At 43.8% G+C, this 26,196-nt stretch overlaps 1 pseudogene; it reads right to left on the bottom strand.

Moving 5' to 3' along the window:
- Positions 1–19,622: 19,622 nt before the first annotated feature.
- On the bottom strand, positions 19,623–19,835 carry LOC138752062 (U2 spliceosomal RNA; annotated as a pseudogene).
- Between the last annotated feature and the right edge of the window lie 6,361 nt (positions 19,836–26,196).

Genomic DNA, 26,196 nt, shown 5'->3' with positions numbered 1-26,196 from the left:
CTCATTTCAACGTTGGCATTGATGGAAGTAGAAGTGCCAAGGGCGGGCATTGACACAGAGGGCGGGAGCGGACCCAGCTGAAGGCCATTCCGCCCAGCCCCCAGGGACTGGGCGAGACTCCCGCGTCTCTCCCGAGCCCGCGAACGCCACTAGCCTTTGGCCACAAAGGGAGGGCAGGGGCACCATCTGGTTGCAGGAGCCGGTTGGACCTGGAGACGGGCCGGGGCGAGTTGCTGGTTCCTGGATGAGGGTCCCGTCGGCACATTTCCCGCCCCTCTCGCCCGCGGGGTAATGGTTCTCAACCCTGTTCTTTCACCCACTTTAAGTCCTCCCTCTGTGATGAGGAAGGGATGGCTGAAGGTGGGGGAAAGAAAAAGGTTGAAAAACCACTGTTTTAATTGCCCCTCATTGACTCGTTCTGTGCAGGGTTTCACACCTCCAAAGGAAACATAGAAGATAGGAGCAGGAGTAGGTCATTCGACCCTTCGAGCCTGCTCCCCCATTCAACGAGATCATGGCTGATCTTAAAGTTCAGTACCCCGTCCCCGCCTTCTCTCCGTAACCTTTAATACCCTTCTACTGAAGAAATAGATCTAATTCCTCTTAAATAGATTTAATGAACCTGCCTCTACTGCCCTCTGTGGCAATGAAGGGCCAAGGACTATTTTTCTCAAATAAAATAGTTCAGTAACAATTGGGTCGAGAGCAGTGATTCACAACCTTCCCTTCCCGCTCCCATCCCACCTTAACCGATCCCTTACTAATCTCAGGGCAGCGATGGCAGAGGGATCACTTAAAGTGGGATGTGAATGGAAAGAAGGTTGAGAACCGCTGCTCTATGATTATAAATACACCTCCTCAGCATTTCAGGGAAGGGAAGTCCAAAATGTACTGACCCTCTGAGACAAGAAAGTCAAACCTTATCTTTACGAAGTAAGAAATTAAATCTCACCCTTGTCTAAAATATCCAACACCATATGTCAATGGTGTTTTCCCTCCTCGGGCTCCCATCCTGGAAGGAAATACTTTCACAGCATCCCCACTGCCATTCCTCCTCAGGGGTACTTAAACTAAAGTAGTTTTTAATTATATTTGAACAAGAAAACAGAATTAAACTTTAACTTATTACTTAACCTACTTCATCCCCCCTCTAATACTAAGTGCAGGTGTGTGTAATGTGTATTTAAGATGAGAAAAGTTCTTTGGATCACAGTCCAATTTCACTGGTTGCAGGCAATTCTTGTACTGGGCACAGAAGTTAGCATTAACAAAGTTCACCAGGTTTTGGTGTTAAACAGCAAATGGTTACCACTCAGGAGGGTTCTTGTTGGTCTTCAAAGAGAGATTCCTTTTGTTCCAGGACATCCGCACCTGATTCCTTTCCAATCATTCTTGCTGACAAAACTTGCCCCCTTCAGGGTTCTCCAGATGATCCTCCTTCTTTCAGGTCACCTTTCAGACAGCCAGTCTTCTCCTTTGACCAGGCAGTCTTCCAAAACTTTGCCAGCTTTGTCCTTCTGGAACTAATTTCTGTCTCCTCTCTCTCTGTTTCACACCCTCCCTCTCTGAGAGCAAAACTGTTCTGTCTGCCTGCCTGCAAAAATCACATTCTCTCCCAGGCAAGCTGTATGCTGCAACTTTGTTGCTCTTTTTGCAAAAAATCACTGCCTAATTCCTGTAAACCCTAACCTTAACCCTAACCCTAATGTGCAAATATTCTGTGTTTTAAAATGTTTGTGTTGAACCTGCTCTAACAATTCCTCCCAAACCACCTCTAAATACTCTGTCACAGTAGGACCTTAGCTGTATCGTGTAAGGCCGGAGGAAACATTCCTATTTTGTGTTCCTTTGTTCTTGCAATGATGCTAACGTTCTGCACAAAAAGGAGCAGGTGTCCATATCTGCATGAGGTGTGTCGAGCTGCAGATTCTTAGGGACCGTGTTAGGGAACTAGAGCTGCAGCTCGATGACCTCAGGCTGGTTAGGGAAACAGAGGAAGTCATAGACAGGAGTTACAGCCAGGTGGTCACGCCAGGGCCACGGGAGGATGAAAGGTGGGTAACTGTTAGGAGAGGGACAGAAAAACGTAAGGTGCCAGAGAGGAGCCCTGTGAATGTAACCCTCAGCAATAAGTACGCCTCTTTGAGTACTGTTGAGGAGGACATCAAAGTTGGGGGGAGCGACAGTGGCTGTGCCTCCGGCACGAGGTCGGCCCCTGTAGCTCAGAAAGGGAGGGAAAGGAAGAGGAGGGCAATTGTGGTAGGGGACTCCATAGTTAAGAGGACGGATAGGGGATTCTGCGGACGCAGCAAGGAGAACCGGATGGTGGTTTTCCTCCCTGGTGCCAGGGTCCGGGATGTTGCTGCTCGTGTCCCGGATATCCTAAAGTGGGAGGGACAGGAGCCAGAGGTCGTGGTACATGTAGGTACCAATGACATAGGGAGAATTAGAGAAGAGGTCCTAAAAAGTGAGTACAGGCAGTTAGGTAGGGAGTTAAAAAGAAGGACCGCAAAGGGGGTAATCTCTGGATTACTCCCTGTGCCACGTGACAGTGTGAATAGAAATAGAATGAGGTGAAGGATTAACACGTGGCTGAAGGGGTGGAGTAAGGGGCAGGGTTTTAAGTTTCTGGATAACTGGGACCTTTTTTGGGGGAGATGTGACCTGTACAGTAAGGACGGGTTACACTTAAATCCCAGGGGGACCAGAATCCTGGCAGAGGTATTTGCTAGGGCTACTCAGGATCCTTTAAACTAGAATGGTTGGGGGGAGGGAACAAAATAGTACAGAGCAGTAAGGAGAAGGTTAGAATGCAAACAAAGAAAGTTTGTAGTAAGTATTTGAATATGGATGGGCAGGTGATAGAGAAGGGAAATGCTCTGGAAGAAGATGAAGGGCAATTGGCAGGAAAAGTAAATAATGTTCTTAAAGATGAGGGAAAACAGGGATTAAAAAATGGGAAATCCCTGAAATTCATATATTTTAATGCCAGGAGTATTGTAAAAAAGGTGGATGAGCTGAAGGTGTGGATTGATACTTGGAAGTATGATGTGGTAGCGATTAGTGAGACATGGTTGCAGGAGGGTTGTGATTGGCAGCTGAATATCCCTGGGTTTCGTTGTTTTAGCTGTGATAGAGTCGGAGGGGCAAGAGGAGGTGGGGTTGCATTGCTTGTCAGGGAAAATATTACAGCGGTGCCTAGGAAGGATAGATTAGAGGGCACATCCACGGAGGCTATTTGGGTGGAACTGAGGAGTAGGAAAGGAGAGGTTACACTTGTAGGGGTGTATTATAGACCACCCGGAGGGGACCGAGACCTAGAGGAGCAAATCTGTAGGGAGATAGTAGATATTTGTGATAAGCACAGGGTTGTAATTATGGGAGATTTTAATTTTCCACATATAGATTGGGAAACACATTCTGTGAAAGGACTGGATGGGTTAGAGTTTGTGAAATGTGTGCAAGATAGTTTTTTACAACAATATGTAGAGGTGCCGACCAGAGAAGGAGCAGTGTTAGATCTACTGTTGGCAAATGGGATGGGTCAAGTGACGGAGGTTAGTGTTGGCGAGCACTTCGGGTCCAGTGATCATAATGCCATCAGCTTCAATGTCATTATGGAAAGAGAGAAGTCAGGGCCAAGGGTTGAGGTTTTTGATTGGGGAAAAGCTAGATTTGAGGAGATGCGAAAGGACTTGCAGGGTGTGCATTAGGACAATTTGTTTTATGGGCAGGATGTAGTAGAGAGATGGAAGTCTTTTAAAGATCAGATTTTGAGAGTGCAAAAGCTTTATGTTCCTGTTAGGTTAAAGGGAGGGGCAAAAGGTTTGAGAGAGCCGTGGTTTTCAAGGAATATTGGAAACTTGGTTCGAAGAAAAAGGGAGGCATACATTAGGTATAAGAAGCATGGAATTAAGAAGATGTTTGAAAAATACATTGAATGTAAGAGGAATCTTAAGAGAGGAATTAGGAAAGCTAAAAGAAGGTACGAGGAGACTATAGCAAGCAGGGTGAAAATTAATCCAAAAGGGTTCTACAAATATGTTAATGGTAAAAGGAAAGCGAGAGACAAAATTGGTCCCTTAGAGAATCAGAGCGGAAAACTGTGTGTGGAGCCTAGAGAACTAGATATTGAACAGTTTCTTTTCTTCGGTATTCACCAAGGAGAAGGATATTGGGAGATGTGGGATAAAAAAAGCAAATTGGGTAAACATGGAGAATATAGTGATTACGAAAGATGTAGTGTTAGGGCTTTTGAGGAATATAAAGGTGGATAAGTCTCCGGGACCAGACGGGATCTTCCCCAGGACATTGAGAGAAGTGAAGGAGGAAATAGCAGAGGCTCTGACGGTAATTTTCCGAATGTCATTAGAGATGGGGATAGTACCGGAGGATTGGCGTATTGCGCATGTGGTTCCGTTATTTAAAAAGGGTTCAAGGAGGAAGCCTGGCAACTATCGGCCTGTAAGTTTGACGTATGTGGTAGGTAAATTAATGGAGAAAGTTCTTAGAGATAGTACTTATAAATATCTGGATAGACAGGGTCTGATCAAGAGCACTCAACACGGATTTGTGGGCAGAAGGTCCTGTTTGACCAATCTGATTTAATTTTTTGAAGAGGTGACTAGGAATGTGGATGAGGGTAGCGCGGTGGATGTTGTCTATATGGACTTCAGTAAGGCCTTCGATAATGTACTACATGGAAGGTTAGTTAGGAAGGTGCAGTCTTTAGGTATAAATTTTGAGATAGTCAAATGGATTGAACATTGGCTGAAGGGGAGAGGACAGAGAGTGGTAATGGATAATTGTCTGTCAGGTTGGAGGCTGGTGACCAGTGGTGTGCCTCAAGGATCTGTATTGGGCCCATTGTTGTTCGTTATATACATTAATGATCTAGATGATGGGGTGGTGAATTGGATTAGTAAATATGCAGACGATACTAAGATAGGTGGAAAAGTGGATAATGAAGAAGGTTTTCAAGGATTGCAGAGGGATTTGGGCTGCTTAGAAAAGTGGGCTGAAAAATGGCAGATGGAATTTAATGCTGATAAGTGTGAGGTGCTTCATTTTGGTAAGAAGAATCAGAACAGGACATATGTGGTAAATGGGAGAGCATTGAGGAATACAGAAGAGCAGAAAGATTTAGGAGTGACGGTACATCGTTCCCTGAAGGTAGAAACTCACGTGAATAGGGTGGTGAAGAAGGCTTTTAGTATGCTGGCCTTTATCAATCATTGCATGGAATATAGGAGTTGGGAGGTGATGTTGAGATTGTATAAGACGTTGGTGCGGCCTAATTTGGAGTTCTGTGTGCAGTTCTGGTCGCCTAATTATAGGAAGGATATAAACAGAGTGGAGAGAGTGCAGAGAAGGTTTACCAGAATGTTACTTGGGTTTAAGCATCTAGAGTACAGGGAGAGATTGGACAGATTAGGTCTTTATTCTTTGGAGCGTAGAAGGTTGAGAGGGGATTTGATAGAAGTATTTAAGATTATGAAAGGGATAGACAGAGTGGATGTGGATAGACTATTTCCGTTAAGAGGAGGAAAGATTAAAACAAGAGGACATGAGTTAAGAATTAAGGGGCAGAGGTTTAGAGGTAATATGAGGGGGAACTTCTTTACTCAGAGAGTGGAACGAGCTTCCGGGAGAAATAGAGGCGGCAGAGTCAATTTTATTATTTAAGAAAAAGTTAGACAGGTATATGGATGAGAAGAACATGGAGGGTTATGGGCATTGTGCAGGGAGGTGGGACTAGAAAGGGGTGTTTGGTTCGGTGTGGACTAGAAGGGATTAATGGCCTGTTTCGTGCTGTAATTGTTATATATTATATATATATATATGTTATATATGTTACGTAGAGGAAGTGACTGGCAGCATTAGGGAGAACATTGACCTCACGTAGTTTCTGCGTGGAAATTGTATGTCCTGATGAAACGCAGCCCAGAGCATTGAAAACAATAGTGGAGGTTATAGTCTTGTGTTCAGTTCTGGTCACCTCAGTAGAAGGCGGGTGTGGAAGCTGTAGAGAGGGTGCAGAGGAGATTTGCCAGGATGTTGCCTGGATTGGAAAACAAGTCTTATAAGTAGAGCTGGGACTTTTCTCTTTGGAGTGAAGAATGATACGAGATGACTGAATGGAGATCTACAAGATTCTGAGAGGCATAGATAGGGTCGACGGCCAGCGCCTGTTTCCCAGGACAAGAACAGCAAACACCAGAGGATGTGTGTACCAAGTGAAGGGAGGGAAATTTAGGGGTAACATTTTTACACAGAAAGTTGTGGGGGCCTGGAATGCCTTGCTAGGGATGGTGGTGGAGGCTGGAACATTAGGGGCATTTAAGAGAGACTTAGACATGGAGATGGATGGAAGAAAAATAGAGGGGTATGAGTGGAAAGGGTTTAGTACATTTTTAAAGGAATTATGTGTCGGCACAACATTGAGGCCTCTACTGTGGTGTAGTTTTTGAATATTTTATTTAAAATACATGTAGTAATGATAATTAATGTATCGTATAGATTTCAAAATATCCAAAATAAAGTCACATACATGGTGGTTTTCACCCCATCCCAAAACCTTCCGTCCCTCCCAACTTCCCCTCTCAAAAATGATAATATACCTGCTACAAGTATAAAAAGAGAGAAAAGAAAGAAAGAGAGAATTTTTGGATTACATAGAAACAGTGTCTGGCACATATCTCCAAATCCTTCATAACCCCTCCGGGGAGAATCTCGCAGGTCTAGATGCGTAGAAAGATATCATTGCAAATTTAATCCCATTATTCGGGTGGACAGGCATCAAATTTGCATGAACGTTGAATGATGTATTTTTCCCCAGAGGAATACAACTTTGAATCTCTCCAGGCCACCTCAACCCTCCCAAAGATGTATCGGACTTCCAAGTAACTGCAATGCATTTCCTTGCTGATCGTTTTAATTTAGGTCTTCAATATTCCCGAATAGAAACAAACCAGGACTTTGTCTCAAAGGGTCAGTACATTTTTGTTCCAAAAAACTCCGTAGATCTGTCCAACAAGGCCTTATACTGGGACAAGACCAAACTGAGTGTTGGTCAGATCTGCGCCACATCTAAAACATTGATCAGATAAATCTAATTTCAATCTCTTCAGTTCCTGTGGGATGAGATGTCGGTGATGTAAAAAATTGTCTTGGACTAATCTATAGCTACATTAATAGCATTAGTCATGCAATCCTTATGTAAATCTTCCCATATTTGTTGATCAGTTGTAATATCTGTTTCCCATCTTTGTCCAGATCTATGAAGTCCTTGTGTGGGAGTTCCTGCTTGTAAAAAGACGTAAATGTTTTTAACTCTTCCTCTTCTTTTACTGTGCTAAAGTGTTCTACTTTCTATGTTCCGTGTTCCATCGTAGATACGTTTGTAATAATTGACGACCCGTCTGTGGACACATCCCAGCCGACTGAAAGATAGCAAATGTCATGCCACTGTTAGAAGAAGGCAACATTTGGAGGAGGTTTTCGAGAGTTTGCTGTGTCCACCAAATTGAGTAGAAAATCCAATTTTATGGAGAGTCTGCGGAGAGATATGGGAAGGTTAAATGAAGGGGCAAGGAACTTGCAGCTGGAGAACAAGGTGAGGGCATCCATTTTAAGGAACAATTAGTCGATCAGATTATTATTTAAACGATGAAAGATGGCAACGTGCTGTTCCACAGAGGCTCTTGAGAGTACTGGTACATGAATCACACACAGTCACTTTGCAGGTGTGCTGGTTTCCCCAGAGAGGAATGGATCTGTGGGATTCTCTGCCGAATAAACCTTTCTCGCGTGTAATTTTAAAGACAGGGTTAAAGATGTGTTTACGCTGTGGAGGGATTAAGGGTTGTGTGGGGTAGAGAGATAGGTGGGGCCAAGTTGAAAGCCTGGTCCACTGTTATCTTATTGAATGACAGGGCTGAAAACGGATTCATCTTCCTCTTGCTTTTAGTATTGTGTCCGGTTAGATATGTCACAAATTACCCCATTTTATGCAAGGTTAGCCTTTACAAACAGAAACCAATGTCTATTTTCACACTTGTTTCCAAAGATATTTCCAGCCATTACCTCAGAACATAAAGCCATGCAGAAAATGCATGACAACCATACTCAACAATAGCATGTCCTCAGAAGGATGTAATTACAATGGAAAATATGACACCAATCACGGACTATGGTGTGGTTAATCAGGAAGATTCAGACGCTAGGTATTCGTGGAGTCCAGGTGCTTTGAATAAGAAGCATCTCCATGCAACTTTTCAACGCGTCAGTCATGCCCCAAAGAACCAAACTAAATACAAACATTCACAGGCATGCTAAGTCGATGGAACCCATTGTCCCAAAGGCAGACGTAAAAACTGGCAGGAATCGACGAGGAGATGTCGATGAAGATCAATTGGACGATATTCTCCATCCAGATGAAAAAAAATAACCAACCTTCGTTTCATCCGCAAACCTACTAGCCCACCCGAGTATTTCCTAATACGGGTCATTTATAAAAATCCACGAGGAGGAGTGGTCACAGAACAGATTCCTGCTGAACATCACTGGCCAGAGACCTCCATGCAGAATATGAACCATCCACAACCATCTCTGCCTTCTCTAGGTAATCCAAGTTCAACTTAGATTCCATGCTTTCTTACTTACTGAATGGCCTTGCCTGTCGAAGCTTATTAAATACCTTTCTATAAAATGTATGCACTAGATCAACCACTCTACCTCAATGTATCTTCTTCGTGTCATCAAACAATTTAGTCAGGCTGATGAGAAACGACCTTCCCCTGACGAAGCCAAGCTGACCATTGCTAATATGATCATACTTCTCAAAATCCTTTTAAATCCCGTCTCTTGGGATCTTCTCCAACAACTTGCCCACCGCCGAAGTACGCCTCTCTGCTCTCCAATCGTCTGGGTTCTCTCTCCTCCCTTTTTGGAAAAGGGCAACAACATTTGCAACCCTCTACTGCTCAGATTCTTCTGTACCAAGCAATGACGTCAACAATCATGGCCCCAACTCAGCAACAAATTCCCCCCACCCCACACTCTCTGTTTCTGCAGTAGAATCTCATCCAATCGCGGCAACCTATTTAAAATAAAAAGCTCCAGCACGTCCTGTTTCTTAACATCAGTCTGCTCAAGTGTTTCAGTCCTTGTTACAACATCTTCATAATTGTAAATGTCCCTTTTCTTCTGGCGAACACTGAAGTACACTATTCACTCAGGGCTTTGGCTATCTCCTCCGAGCCCTTGCACACTTTCATTTCATTTCAATGCCACATTTCCTTCCCATTGACCCTACTGAATTGCCCCAACAATTTACTGTATTTACTCCAGTCACAATGTCTGAGGACTCCAGTGCCTCTCTAATAGGTAAGGAGTATATCTGCTGTCCCCAAGCTTCCCAGAATTCCCTTGGATAGAAGGTTGGGGCACCAGGAGTTTCGTGATTGCCAGCACACTCACGTTCTGCCTTTTAATGTCAAAAGAGTGAATAACTGGAAACATTTAGCTATAGACCATTATGGCACAGTCAAACTATTCGAGAAAGCTGGAGAAACTCAGCGGGTCAAGCAATGTACTATATATAAGGTAACAATGCATAGCCAAAGTTCTGGGCAAGATGTCATTTAATCTTTGCTGTATAAAGTATGACCTGCTGAGTTTCTTTCTCCAGCACTGTTTCACTTCAATCTGGCATGTTTCACTTCTTATTCTGCCTTATCCCACTGACCTGCACCCCAGTCCGTATCCCTCCATGCCCCTCCCATCCGTTGACGGGCATTGTTCCATTTTGGGAAACGTCTTGTACCAGCATTGTTGACATTGGGTGGTGTTGCTGTTCACAATGTGATGAGCCAGGTAAACAGCTTTTTATACAATGGACTTGTCACACCCAGTCTGCCTGTGGCCAGTGTTTGATATGAATAAACAGGACTGGATCCAAGTCCATTCTTATTTAAGGTAAACGAGTGTGTGTCTGTGTGAGTCAAGTGGCTGTCATTTATCACTGAAACCTGGGGCAATGAGGACATGGTGAGTATTCACATGGGTATGGGATGAACGGGAGTGTTCCATTGGGAGTTTTAATGGTTCTGGTGGCCTGAAGGGGGAAGCATAGCTCCCTGGAAGACCAAAGCCATCAGCATGTTCCTTCCTGCGAATGATCTGAGATTAATCTTCAGACAATGCTAAGTGCTCATGGTGAATTGTTTGTCCTGACAGGACGGTCACTGTTCTGAGAAATCCAACTGGAAATAAGCGACACAGCTGGGGTAATGGTTAGTGCAACGCTCTCACGCCACGAGTGATTGGGCTCCAAACTGGCGCTGTCAGCAGGCCCTTTCAAACTGCCATGTAAACTGGGATTCATTTGCACAGCCCAGGTACATGGCGATTTGTAAGGGTCCAACTGGGTCAACGCTGTCAGAACCCTGACCTAATTAAGAGGTGGTCGAGGAACCCCGTAAAACTTACCCGGGCGTCCTGCTCGGGCAATCTAAAAGGGGAAATGGCCGACCCGGTTACACTGATAACATCAGTGCTGACGTCAAAGGGAAACCCCTGGCTGAGGTGCTGCTGCTGTGGGTGGGGAGAGAGAGAGGTTGCTTCCAGAGGGGGGCCCCATGATCGTGGGGGGGTGGGTGGGGAGAGACAGTGGTGGTGGTGACTGACGGGGAGGGCAACTGAACGGGGGGAAGTGGTGATTGACGGTGGGGGTGGCAACTGACGGCTGGTGGGGGGGGGAGAGAGACTGACCACCCCCATGAGTGGGTGACGAGACGCTCATTGCAGGGGCAGAATCCCCATTGAATTGCCAGGTTAGTGATTTAATGGGTCCATCTCCCTGCAATTTAACATCAATGTTCATAAGAGAAATTGGTCTATAAGAGGAGCAGTTTAATGCAGGGGTTCTCAACCTTTTTCTTCCCACTCACATCCCACCTTAAGTAATCCCTTCGCCATCGGGGCTCTGTGATCAGTAAGGAGGTCTGTAAGTGGGAAGGGAAGATTGAGAATCACTGCTCTAGACCCAATTGTTACTGAAATATTTTGCTTGAGAAAAATTGTCATTGGTCCATTTCCTTTGGAGTTATGAAACCGTGCACATAACGAGTCAATTAGGGACGATTAAAACAGTGGTTCTCAACCTTTTTCTTTCCACCCACATCCCACCTTAAGCAGCCCCTTACTAATCACAGAGCACCGATGGCATAGGGATTAGTTAAAGTGGGATATGAGTGGGGAGAAAAAGATTGAGAACCTCTGGTCTAACAGACTCTTATTCTTTTAAGAGAATAAAAGAAAGTGAAGCTTCATAAAAGTTTGCGGCAATTGCCCAGTATTTAAAGATTGAGTAAAGACCGAGTCCAAACAAGGAAAGCCCTTCCCTTCCTGAAGTCAACAACCAGCTTCTTGGTTTTGCTGACATTGAGTGCAAGGTTGTTGTTGGTGCTCCCTACAGCCAAGTTTTCAATCACCCTCCTGTTCGCTGAAAGAGGGGAAAATGATAAGACAGCAAGAGCTTGAGAGAATTTTGTACAACTGTTGGTTCTGCATCACAGAAGGTGGAGAGCGGAGGTCAGCGGGTGGGAGAAGGGCAGTTACATTTGCAGTGTTGTACAACGAGCTGAATCCAAGAACAAATTCAAAAACTGGAAAATCACATCATATCCAGCAGCATCTACGATAAATTAGCAACCGAGTTCTGATTTCGGAGATGTGAGTTCAGAACAGAAATTGAGGATGCAAGGGGGAGGATGCTGAGACCATCTCTCAAAGGCCGTCAGTTGCACAACACATTTAAAATACACCTTGGCCTTCTTCATCAAACCTCCATGGCAGAAAGTTCCAGATCCCAAATTCCACTTTAACGACTATATAGCTTTACACAGGTTCAAAGTGATCTTTCCTACATCACGAAACATGTCCCTTTGATAAAGACTCTCTGCAACCAGGGCTGAGGCCTCGACATCTACCCCGTTTTGTTCTATTCGTATTCAATATCCTGTAATAGGACCACAACTTGTTAGAACTAACGCGTGAAAGTCTGCAGACACTGGGGTTGGCGTAAATACACAATTCTGGACAAGCTCAGTCACACTGCATAATTCATATAGCAAAGGTAAAGAAACACAACCAACGTTTCGGGCTTGAGCTCTACGTCAACGTATGGGAAAAATGTTGGCAGGTGCCCAAACAAAATGGTAGGGAGAGGGAGCACAGTCCCAGTTACACAACCTCCTTATCTCTCTATTCACAGAGCCATTCCTCCTCCCCCTGTTTGCTGGTGTGCCCTACTTCCCTTATACACCCATTATCTGCTTCCTGTGCTCCCCCACCCCATACCCCAACTCCACTACCATTTTGTTCGGGTGCCTGCTGACATATTCCACACCATAATGAAGGCCTCGACCCGAAATGATGGTTATGTATCTATAAAGTACACTGTTCAAAAAGTTTTCCAACATTGTGTTGCCACTTCATTCGAACTTTGAACATAAAACATGGGTCCTTCGGCCCACCATGTCATGCTGACCGAAATAAATATTCGCAACAACAGCCTAATTTTTCCTATATAACATCCATAACCCTCTATTTTTCTTCTATACAGCTACCTACATAAGATTATTTTGAATATCCCTTTTATATCAGGTGCGGCAACGCGTTCCAGGCCTCCATCGCTCTCCGAGTGGAAGACACCCACAGAACCATATAACATTACAGCACAGAAACAGGGTCTTACACCCTGCTAGTATGAGCCAAGCTATTATTCCGCCTCATTCTACTGACCCAAACCTCGTACATCGCCCTCCATACCCTCCCATTCATATATCTGTCCATTTTTTAATGAAAATTGAGGCTACATTCGCCACTTCAGCTGGCAGCTCGTTCTGCACCCCCACCACTCCCTGTGTGAAGTTCCCGCTCATGTTCACCCTAACCCTTTCCCCTTTCACCCTCAACTCATGACGTCTACTTTATATCTCACCTATAAGCCTTTTTGCATACACTCTATCTACAGCCCTCATAATGTTGTGCACCTCGATTAAACCTCCCCTCATTCTCCTATGCTTCAGGGAATAAAGGCCTAATCAGTTTGACATTTCCCTGTAACTTAGTTCCTGAAGTCACGGAAACATCCTTCTCTGGACACTTTCAATTGTATTGATCTCTTTCCTTTAATTCGGTGACCAAAACTGCACGCAATATTCTAACTTTCACCCTCTCCAACATCTTCTACAACTTTACCATAACATCCCAACTCCTGTACTTTGATTTATGAAGGCCAAGATGCCAAAAGCTCTGTCCACCTGTGATGCCACTTTCAGGGAATTCTGTATCTGTATTCCCAGGTCCCTCTGTTCTACCCCACTCCTCAGTGCCCAACCATTTACCGTGCACGTCCTTTCTTGGTTTGTCCTTCCAAAATGCAACACCTCACACTTGTCTGCATTAAATTCCATCGGCCATTTTTCAGCCCAATTTTCTAGCTGGTCCAGATCCATCTGGAACCTTTGAGAACCTTCTTCACCATCCACAACGTCTCCAATCTTTGCATCATCTGCAATTTTGCTGATCCAATTTCCTACATTATCATTCAGATCCTGCACTGTCTGTAAGGAGTTTGTAGTTCTCCCTGTGTCTGTGTGGGTTTTCCCCAGGGGCACCGGTTTCCTACCATGGGACAAAATGTACCAGGGGTGTAGGTCATTTGGGTGTAACTGGGCAGCATGGGCTTGGGGGCTGAAAGGGCCTGTTACTGTGCTGTATGTCTAAAATTTTAAAAAACATTGATTATAGATGACAGACAACAATGATCCCAGCACTGATTCTTGAGGCCCACCACTCATCATGGACCTCCAGTCTGAAAGCAATCATCCACAACCACCCTCTGGGTTATCCCCTATAGTCAATGTGTTACGAGCCCAAAGGACCCCAAAACCCAGCAGCAATAGATATTCACCACGAGAAATGGTTATTTAAACAAAAGTTATTTTTAATTAACTTTAAACATGAAACGTTAACTTATCTCTATTAACATAACTAACCCATATTTACCCCCTTCTAATTCTAAGCGCACGTATATGATGTGTGTGTAAATTTAAGAAAAGTTCTTTGGTTCACAGTTCAATCTCACTTCTCATTCTTCCAAGTTCACTGGTTGCAGCCAATTCTTAGACTGTGCACAGAATTTAACATGTATAAAGTTCACCAGGCTTTGGTGCTCAAAAGGTAAATGTTTACCACTCAGGAAGGTTCTTGTAGGGTTTGCAGAGAGAGATTTGTGGTTCCAGGATTTCCACAACTGAGGTACCACCATTAATCACCTCAATGTCTCGCTGATAAAACTTGCCCTATCAGGGTTCTCCTAATAATAACCTTTTTCTTTCAGGCTACCTCAGAGTTCCTTTCTGTTCTACTTATTCCAAGAGAAACATCAGACCATCTGCCACTCTGGAGCTTTCTGTTTCCAACCAGCTCTTCCTGGCTTGTTTCAGCCATGACTGTTCGGTCTCTTGCAGTGTCACCCACACTGGCTGAGAGAACTTGTTGAGCTTGTCTTCTCTCTCTCTCTCTCTCTCTCTCTCTCTCTTCAACTGCCACTTCTTGAAAGCCCATGTGACTCTCTCGCTTGCAAAAGCAAACCACAGGAGTTCTCCTTCTTGTTCAAGATGTTGTCTTAGGTAAACAAAACCCAGGAGTGACCTTTCTGTGAGCACTTTGTAAAAAGGTCAGAAGCCTTGTAGTTATTCAACCAGCCAGTCTCTCTCCAACCCAAGACAATGGCCTCCTCATTTCATGACGTCATTTCAATTAGTTTTAAAATGTGTGTATGAAACATAGAAGATAGGAGCAGGAGTAGGTCATTCGACCCTTCGAGCCTGCTCCGCCATTCAACGAGATCATGGCTGATCTTAAAGTTCAGTACCCCGTCCCCGCCTTCTCTCCGTAACCTTTAATACCCTTATACTGAAGAAATAGATCTAATTCCCTCTTAAATAGATTTAATGAACCAGCCTCTACTGCCCTCTGTGGCAATGAATTCCACAGATTTACCACTAGAGTATGTAACCTACTCTAATTTTATCAATTATCTCCCAAATATATATTCCATTACAAATGTAAACATTTATGATCTCACTGTGAATACCAAGCGTCTAAACTTTCCTGACTAACTTTGCATGTGTGACCTTGTCAAAAGCCTCACTAAAGTCTTCAGACTTTACCAACTTTCCTGTTAACCTCTTTGAAAATCATTATGAATTTGGTTAAACACGACCTACCACGCAAAAGGCCATATTGACTATCCGTCCCTGGCCATCCAGGTACTTGTATGTTCGATGTATTGGGACACCTTCCGATAATGTACAACTACCAATGTCAGGCTCACCGGCCCATAATTCCGTGATTGCTCTCGAATCTTTTTTAAACCTCGGAACAGCCTGAGCTACTCTCCAATGCTCCACACATCCCGTGTAGCTGAGGACATTTTAAATATTTCTGAAAAGGAACCTGAAATTTCCACACTAGCCTCTGTTAAGGTCCAAGGGAATATTTTGTCAGACCCTTCGGGATTTATACATCCTAATTTGATTTAATCCAGCTAGCAGCACCTCCATTTTCATCTGTACATGTTCCGAGACATCACTGTTTATTATCCTTAATTCCCTTTGTCATGATAATGAATATGTATCAGATGTACCGGAAGTCACGTGGTATGAGAGAGAGATAAGAACACAAGCAGGAGAACAAAGGGAAACTGGAAAATAAAAAAGCCATGGAGAAGTTTACCTGTTAAAACTTGTGTTTAATGTTTTATTAACTTCACATTTCGGGCCACAAATGTGACATTGGCGACGAGGATGAAAGAAGCTTGAAGAAAATTAAAGACTAAACAAGATTACAGAGGATTACAGACAACTTCAAGGTGATAAGAATTTTCTCTGTGACTCAGTACTTTTGGGGCTGGAATATTTCCTCATGGCTGGGGCAGACGGTGACTTTCTAACACATAGTGGAATTGCTCATTTTGACCCGACTGGTGATGCAAGCACTGTAAGTGTGAAGTGGAAGGCATGGCTGGAAGAATTTGAATCCTACGCCGACAGTCGTGGCCTATTTCTAGATACCGGTAGAGTTGAACAAAAAGCGCAGAGAAGGGCGTTACTTCTTTTCACTGCTGGACCTGCAGTTCGGGAAACATTTAAAACACTTTTGAATACTGGAAGAAAGGATGAGTACCAGAAAGCGGTAGATGCATTAAATGCACACTATGTAGTGACACCGAATGCTACATTTCAACGCCATTTGTTTCGGAGAACGAGACAAGAAGATGGCCAGACAATTGCTCAGTACATGACGAGACTACGCCAGCTAGCTGTTGGATGCAATTACATGCCAGCTGATTTGGACAACCAATTATTGGATCAAGTCGTACAGCACTGCAGATCAGATAAACTCAGAAGACGTCTACTGGAAAGAGGGAGTGAGTTGGAACTCACCGATGCTTTAACCATTGCTGCTGCGTTAGAGGCTGTTGAAGGGCAATTTCATACCATGACCCTGAAAGACAACTCAAGCCAGCAAATTAAAAGGCTCTCACATCGCCATAACCAGCCAAGATATACGTCGACACGGGACGTGGAGTGTTATCGATGTGGAAACCGAGGTCACTTTGGAAAAGACCCATATTGCCCGGCCAAAGGCAAAGTTTGCAGAAAGTGTGGAGGTAAGGACCACTTTGCAAAGAAGTACAAAAGCAAGTCCAATGCAGACCAGAAGAGGAAGAATACAACTTCCAAAGGCAAAGCCTGGGGGAAAGGAAAGTATCCTGGAAAGAAAGATACCATTCGCCAGATAGACGGTGACGATGATGATACCCAGGAGGAACAGAGTTGTTACCAATTTACGTTGAATGAAGTACATCATGAGAAGGTCCCAGTGATCATTGGTGGAGTGACAGTTCAGGTCATTGTAGACTCAGGCAGTGACAGTAATGTGATTGATCGACATTTATGGGAGAAGTTGAAAAGGAAAAAGATCATCTGTACCTCAAAGAAGTGTTCCAAGAAACTGTATCCATACACAGCAACCAAGCCATTGCAGACCATTGGATGTTTTACTGCAACTGTTGAAGCTGGAGATAAGTACACCGAAGCAGAGTTTATGGTCATAGAAGAGAAGGGAGAACCATTGCTGAGTAGAAGCACAGCACAAGACCTGGCAATACTTCATATTGGAGCTTGTGTCAATTCAATTCTGTCATACGAGGATATGAAGCAAGAATTCCCCGCAGTCTTCCAAGGAGTAGGAAAGCTGAAAGGTCGACAATTGAAGCTAGCGGTAGATGAAACGGTCAAACCCAAGGCACAACCAATGCGCCGAACTCCGTTTGGACTTCGTGGGAAAGTCGAAGCCAAAATTAAAGAATTGATCGAACAAGACATTATTGAACCGGTGGAACATTCGACACAATGGGTCAGTCCCGTAGTGATTGTGCCCAAACCAAAGGGTGACATAAGACTATGTGTTGACATGAGAATGGCCAATAAAGCTATAATTAGAGAACGACACCCTATACCAACAGTGGAGGAAATACTTCAAGAACTAACTACCAGCAAGGTATTCTCAAAAATTGATCTGAAATGTGGCTATCATCAATTAGAGCTGGATCCAGGTTCCCGAGATGTGACAACATTTGTGACTCACTGTGGATTGTATCGTTACAAGAGACTATCATTTGGAATTAATGCAGCTTCGGAGATCTACCAGTATGAAATCCATCGAGTGATTCAAGGTATTCCTGGAGTTGCCAACATTTCTGATGACATCATAGTCCATGCACCAACGAAGGAAGAGCATGACAAATGGTTGAGGAGTGTACTATCTAGACTACAGGAGGCAGGCCTTACCGTGAATGGAAACAAGTGCCAGTTCGGTGTGTCAGAAATGGACTTCATGGGACACAGACTTACACGGGAAGGACTAAACCCTGCAGAGGCCAAGGTGAAAGCTATTGAAGAGGCACGTGCACCTCAGAACGCAACAGAGGTGAGGAGTTTCCTGGGATTGGTCAATTTTTGTGCAAAGTTCATTCCTAATTTCGCTACAGTGGCAGAACCACTAAGGAAACTAACCAGGAAAGGGGTACCATTTCATTTTGGATCTGAGCAGAAGAAAGCGTTCACAGCGCTGAAGCAAAGCCTGACAGATGCAAAAACTCTTGGATATTACGATCCGGCGGCATCAACCAAAGTCATAGCGGATGCCAGCCCGGTTGGTTTAGGAGCCGTGTTGGTCCAGATGCATGATGGAGGACCAAGAATCATTGCCTATGCCAGCAGATCGTTATCAGATGTGGAAAGAAGATACTCTCAGACAGAGAAAGAAGCACTCGGACTTGTATGGGCCTGTGAGAGGTTCCATGCATATTTATACGGCATTGAATTTGAACTCATCACAGATCATAAGCCATTAGAGGTGATCTATGCACCTAGATCCAAACCATGTGCCAGAATAGAGAGTTGGGTACTCAGACTACAACCCTACAAATATAAAGTAATCCACATTGCAGGGAAAACAAACATTGCTGACCCGCTGTCCAGATTGGTGAAGAATGGTGATCCACAATCCAAGTCAGAATTGGGAACAGAAACAGAGAGCTTTGTATGCTTCGTAGCTATTCAGTCGACACCGAAAGCTGTGACTACGAAGGAAGTCGAGGGAGAATCCGAACGTGATGCAGAACTCATGGAAGTAAGAGAATGCATACAGAGTGGACAATGGGACAAGTGTACTCACAAGGCTTACATTCCCATTAGAGACGAACTTTGTTGCATCGGACAGTGTGTATTAAGAGGTTGCAGATTGGTGATACCGCAAAGATTGAGACCGAAGATCGTATCCTTAGCGCATGAAGGACACCTAGGCATTGTTGGTACCAAGCAAAACCTCAGGACCAAGGTATGGTGGCCAGGTTGTGATAAAGATGCAGAGAGATTTGTTAGAACTTGTCACGGATGTCAAATCACAAGTAAGAGTAATCCGCCAGAACCGATCCGGAGTACGCAACTCCCGACAGGACCATGGATCGACGTAGCTGTTGATTTTCTTGGGCCTTTACCGACGGGTGAATCAATTATGGTAGTGATAGATTACTACAGCAGATACTATGAGTACGTGGTGTTGAAGTCCACAACCACTGAAAAAACAATACAAGCGTTAGCAGAGATATTCGCAAGATATGGATTACCTGTTACATTATAATCTGACAATGGTCCACAATTCATTTCAGAGACATTTGTGGAATACATGAGGACCACAGGTATCCACCATCATAAAGTAACTCCGAAATGGCCGCAAGCAAACGGAGAAGTAGAGAGACAAAATCTGTCCATTGAAAAACGATTGAGGATTGCACACGCTGAAGGACAAAAATGGCGAGAAGCATTGCTATCTTATGTGGCTGTCTATCGAACAACGCCTCATGCAACCACTGGAAAAAGTCCTGCAGAAGCATTTTTTGGGAGAAAAATCTGCACAAAAATGCCAGAAATAAAGGAAATCCGAGATGACCAGGAGATGAGGGACCACGATGCTGAAAAGAAAGGTGCAGCAAAGCTGTACACAGATTCGAAACGTGGAGCCAAGTACTCAGACATCATGCCAGGAGATAATGTTCTTTTTTTTTCCCCTATTCCATCTCCCTGTTCCAAAAATCAATTTAATATATGGTCCCTAGATAAGGGACGTATCAGATATTAAACTGATAAGAACAGATACTACACTTGATCTTAGCCAAAAGGCCGAGAAGCGATGAGAGATAATGTTCTAGTGAGGCATGAAACTGGTGGTAAGCTAGACACACCTTATTACCATCAACCCTATACTGTCGTATCCAGAAGTGGCAGTATGGTGACAGTCAAGTCTCCGACTGGAGTCCTGTATAAGAGAAATGTCTCAGGTGTAAAAAGGTACCAGTCCAGAGATACATCGAGCGAAGAGGTTGAAAGGCCAGTACGAGATGTTGAAACTGAGAGACCTGATGATGTTCCAGAGGCAGTTACCAGCACTCCTGATGAAGTGACTAGAGCGCCAGAAACACCCGAAGCCGTGGTGAGCAGTATTTCCGACGCCGAGAGTGAACAACCGAGAAGCGACGACAATATCGCAGGCAGGCCGAAACGAAACCGGAAAGCGCCCAAACGATACAAAGACTTTGTGCCATAGTTTTAATAAGAACTTTGGGACGGTATTTTAATCTTATATCATAAAGTGCATGTATGAATGCTGTAGGAAGTAAACTTTATGTAGTTGGGTTATAGTATTACCATTAGTTACGATGTTTGTAAGTTTCCGAGGGATATTGGTAAGAGAAGGTAAAGTTCATTTCTGATTAAAGGAGGGATGTCATGATAATGAATATGTATGAGATGTACCGGAAGTCACGTGGTATGAGAGAGAGATAAGAACACAAGCAAGAGAACAAAGGGAAACTGGAAAATAAAAAAGCCACGGAGAAGTTTACCTGATAAAACTTGTGTTTAATGTTTTATTAACTTCACATTTCGGGCCACAAATGTGACACCCTTGACTCTGTGTCAGCTTCCTGAGTAAGTACTTGATAAAGAATCACGTTTACGCTGCCCCACCTACCCATGATCAGTGGTTGCGTGTTTGAACATGGAAAAGATTCGTTATTCAGATGTAAGATTCCAGACCCGGTTCCGTAAGGTCTTTGAGTTTTTCTCCTCTACTGTTTTCTTCTTTCCTCTTACAGTTTTTCCCCTATAAGGTATATACTATTTAGAATATGAATTCTGGATATGATTTACATCGGTGCATGTTAGTAATATACGAAACACCTTATTTAGTTTGTGTCTCTCTCGTACTATCTGATTGAATTGTACCCTCTTTGATTGCTTAAGTTCGTTATTAAAATCAATTTTAAAAATTTAAAATAAAAAACACATTTCTGGCTCAATACAAACCTGACCACTCTGATCTTGAAGACCAATTTTGTCCCTTACTGTCCTTATCTTCTTAACATCTTAAAATACCTGTAGAAACCCTTTGGATTTCCACCCATTTTGTCTGCCAATGTAACCTTGTGTCTTCTTTTAGCCTTCCTGATGTATTTTTTGACAATTTTCCTGCATTTTTATACCCCTCAAGTACCTCATTTGCTCCATGTTGCCTCGACCCGTTCTACACCTCTCTCTTCTTCCGAACCAGATCCCCAATATCCCTTGAAAACCATGGCTCCACATCCCTGCTAACCTGGCCTTTAATCCTGACAGGAACATACAAACTCTGTACTCTCAGAATTTCACCTTTGAAGATTCTCCACTTACCTTGAACATCCTTGCCCGAAAACAACTTATCCCAATCCACGCATTCCAGATCATTTCGCATTTCCTCAAAATTGGCCTTTCTCCAATTCAGAACCTCAACCCGAGGCCCAGTCCCATCCTTCTCCACAATGAATTGGAAACTAATGGCATTATGATCACTAGACCCAACATGTTCCCCTACACATCCTTCTGTCACCTTTCCCGTCTTGTTCCCTAATAGGAGATCCAGTATTGCACTCTCCCTCGTTGGTACCTATATACTATTGATTTAGAAAACTTTCCTGAACATACTTGACAAATTCCAAGCCGTCCTGCCCTTTTACAGTGTGGGACTCCCAGTCAATATGTGGAAAGTTAAAATCTCCTCCTATCACAACCTCATGATTCCTGCACCTGTCTGCTGACTCTCTACAGATTTGCTCCTCCAATTCTCGCTGACTATTTTGGGGGAGGTCTACAATACATCCCCATGAGTGTGGTCGTACCTTACCTGTTCCTCAGCCCCACCCATATAGCTTCAGTAGACGAGCCCTCTGGTCTCTCTTGTCTGAGCACAATTCTGATATTTTTTCCTGACAAGCAATGCCACTCCTCCCCATTTCATCCCTCCCGCTCTTTCTTGTCTGAAACAAGAGGTCCCCGGAACATTGAACTGCCAGTCCTGCCCCTCCTGCAACCAAGTTGCACAAAAGGCCACAATGTCCTAGTTCCACCTGCCAATCCATACGCTAAGCTCTTCTTCCTTTCCTACAATGTTCCTTGGCTTCTCCTGGGAATATTTCCACCTTCTACAACCCTCTGATGTCTGACTTTGCCTGCATCCTCCACATCATCTTCTTCCTCCTCCACTCCACTATTCGTCTGGCACTTTGGTTCACATCCTTTCTGCCATTGCCCTTAAACTTCTCTAAACTTGCCTTAAAAAGATGTTGGCAGCTATTTGCTGTTGTCACCTGGGAAGAAGGCACTGCATGTCCATTCAATTTAGCCCCTCTTACTCTTACATCCCTCTATTAAGTCACCTCTCATCTTTCATAGCCCCAGAGAGAAACTCACCAGCTCTGCCAACCTTGTTTCATATTCTCTAATTCAGGCAACATCTGGTCAGTCTTACCTGCAACCGTTCGATAAGGGGCTAATCAACAATCTTGTTGTACAAGGCCCTTTGGGTAGGAGCGATCACAATATGATCGAATTCTCACTCGACATGGAGAGTGATGAAATTAAATTTAAAAAAATTAAAACCGAGACTAAGGTCCTGAATTTAAATAAAGGGAATTATGAAGGTATGAGACGGGAGTTGAGTAAGATTGATTGGGTGGTGTTTATGGGGGAGTTGACTGTGGATAGTCAATGGAAAGCATTCACAGATCTAATGGAGAAATTGCAAAAATCGTTTATACCGGTTTGGCATAAAAATAAACCAAAAAAGATGACTCAACCGTGGATAACAAGGGAAATTAGAGACAGCATTGGGTCCAAAGAGAGAGCATATCAATTGGCCAAAAAAAGTACCGCAACCGAAGACTGGGAGCAGTTCAAGATGCACCAAAGGAGGACAAAGGGATTAATCAAGAGAGCAAAACTAAATTACGAAAGTAAGCTTGCGGCAAATATAAAAACCGACTGCAAAAGCTTTTATAAATATGTCAAGAGGAAAAGATTGGTGAAATCCAGAGTAAGACCTTTGCAGTCGGAATCAGGGGAATATATAATGGGGAATAAGGAAATGGCAGACCAATTAAATTCTTACTTTAGTTGTGTTTTTACAAGAGAGGATACAAATAACCTCCCAAAGATGTTGGGAAACATAGAGACTAATGCAAGGGAGGAACTGAAAGAAATCAGTATCTCTAAGGACATGGTCTTGGGGAAATTGATGGGATTGAAGGCAGATAAATCCCAAGGGCCTGATAATCTACATCCTAGGGTACTCAAGGAAGTGGCCATTCAGATAGCAGATGCTTTAAGAGTTATTTTCCAGAACTCGATAGACTCAGGATCAGTACCCATGGATTGGAGGGTAGCTAATGTTACCCCACTATTTAAAAAGGGGGGTGTAGAGAAAAAGCGGGGAATTATCGACCTGTGAGCCTTACATCAGTAGTGGGCAAAATGACGGAATCCATTATTAAGGATGTAATAGCGGAGCATATGACTAGCAGAGAAGGAATCGGACGGAGTCAACATGGATTTACAAAAGGTAAATCATGCTTGACAAATCTATTGGAATTCTTTGAGATGGTGACAGGTAAAATAGATGGGGGAGAGCCAGTGGATGTGGTGTACCTGGACTTCCAAAAGGCCTTTGATGAGGTCCCGCATAAATGACTGGCTTCCAAAATCAAGGCTCATGGGATTGGGGGCAAAGTATTGATGTGGATTGAGAACTGGCTGGCAGGTAGAAGACAGAGAGTTGGGATAAATGGCTCTTTTTCTGAGTGGCAGGCGGTGACCAGTGGGGTGCCACAGGGATCTGTACTGGGACCCCAGCTATTCACAATTTACATTAATGATAAGGATGAGGGGATTGAGAATTATTTTCCAGAACTCGATAGACTCAGGATCAGTACCCATGGATTGGAGGGTAGCTAATGTTACCCCACTATTTAAAAAGGGGGGTGTAGAGAAAAAGCGGGGAATTATCTCCAAATTTGCAGATGACACTAAGCTAGGAGGGGTTGTGTGCACGGAAGAGGGGGTCAGGAAGCTCCAGTGTGATTTGGATAAATTGAGGGACTGGGCAGATCCATGGCAAATGCATTACAATGTGGATCAATGTGAGGTTATCCACTTTGGTAATACAAACCGGAGGGCAGATTACTATTTGAATGGCAATAGATTAGGAGATGGGGAAGTGCAGAGAGACTTAGGGGTACTTGTACACCAGTCTCTGAAGGCGAGCATGCAGGTACAGCAGGCGGTTAAAAAGGCAAATGGTATGTTGGCCTTCATATCAAGAGGGTTTGAGTCTAGGAACAAGGATACCTCACTGCAGCTGTACAGGGCCTTGGTGAGACCCCACCTGGAGTATTGTGTGCAGTTTTGGTCACTTTATCTAAGGAAGGATGTTCTTGCAATGGAGGAAGTGCAGAGGCGATTCACCAGGCTGATACCTGGAACGGCAGGAATGACTTATGAGGAGAGATTGCGCAAATTGGGATTGTACTCGCTGGAGTTTAGAAGATTGAGAGGGGATCTCATAGAGACCTATAAAATTCTGGCAGGACTGGACGGAATGGATGCAGATGGGATGTTTCCAAGGATGGGAAAATCCAGAACCCGGGGCCATGGTTTGAGGATAATAGGCAAACCATTTAGGACCGAGATGAGGAAGAATTTCTTGACCCAGAGGGTGGTGAATCTGTGGAATTCATTGCCACAGAGGGCAGTAGAGGCAGGTTCATTAAATCTATTTAAGAGGGAATTAGATCTATTTCTTCAGCATAAGGATATTAAAGGTTACAGAGAGAAGGCGGGGACGGGGTACTGAACTTTAAGATCAGCCATGATCTCGTTGAATGGCGAAGCAGGCTCGAAGGGTCGAATGACCTACTCCTGCTCCTATCTTCAATGTTTCTATGAAAGCATCTGTATTCTTCCTGTAATAGGTGATGTGACAGAATATAGATATGTTTTTGGGAGATAAATTGGGGAAAGGTTTTTTCATTTAGGTCACATACAAACACTTTAAAACAGATCTTATTTAAAATACTGGAGCTCTGCTCATGCTAGACATGTTGGGGCCATCAGTCTTTGCAGAAGTTTTGAAGAGAGCCCAAGGGACTTCACTAATTGATTATTGTTTACAAAAAGGCAAGAGGTGAAAGATCATGTCAGAGTCGCCTTCTGTCTGGAGTGGAGCTTGCTGTACTAGAAGGGTCATGTGGATTTGCAAGCAGAGAGAGTAAAACTGGCTTTCTCTCAGAAAGACTCAGAGATCAGTTCTGCAGTTTTCCAGTCAGCAGAATCAGCTGGGACTGGAAAAGGAAAAGCTGGCAAGCTTGTGGAAAACCCCATTTGGAAGACGGGTTGTGAGTGCTTAGTTCAGCCTGGTCAAAGTCCTTGTGGTTCATGCAAGAGGAGAGGACTGGCTGTCTAATGTTTCATTTGGAATAAGGGAAATTAAAAGGAACTCTGTGGTGACCTGAAAGAAAGAGGTTATCATCTGGAGAACCCTGAGGAGGCAAGATGCTGAAGTAGCTGATGGAAGTAAATCAGTTGTGGGTGCCCTGGAGAAACAAATCTCTCTCTGAAAACTGACAAGAAACTTCCTGAGCAGTAGCTATTTACCTTTCAAGCACCAAAGCCTGGTGATCTTTATAAATGTTAAATTCTGTGCACGGTCTAAGAATTGCCTGCAACCAGTGAACTTGGAGGAATGAGAAGTGAGATTGGGCTGTGAACCAAAGAACTTTTCTGAACTTACACATATACATGCTTAGAATTAGAAGGGGGGGCGGGGTTAAGTTAGATTAAATTAAGTTAATAATAGATACGTTAAAGTTTGATTCAGTTTTCATGGTTAAAGATAATTAACAGCAGCTTTTGTTTAAATAATCATTTTTCTTGGTGAATGTCTATTGCTGCTGGGTTTATGGGTCCTCTGGGGTCGTAACAGTGACAAGACCAAAATGCCAGGCTCCATGTGTGGGATAACCAGAGCTGAAACAATACATCAAAGCACTTCAACTCAGTCCTCCACTGATTTAGTGCTAATAGGTTTAACTGTGGCGCTGAGGAAGCTTCTGGAAAGATAGCACTGCCACTAGTGGGGAAGTGTAGAGAGCTGGTTGTGGAGATGCAGCGCTCCCACTGGGTCTGG

Source organism: Narcine bancroftii, chromosome 1 (genome assembly GCF_036971445.1).
Source record: "Narcine bancroftii isolate sNarBan1 chromosome 1, sNarBan1.hap1, whole genome shotgun sequence".
Classification (NCBI taxonomy): domain Eukaryota; kingdom Metazoa; phylum Chordata; class Chondrichthyes; order Torpediniformes; family Narcinidae; genus Narcine; species Narcine bancroftii.
The sequence above is the reverse complement of the archived record's forward strand: the minus strand, read 5'-3'. Positions and strand labels throughout refer to the sequence as shown.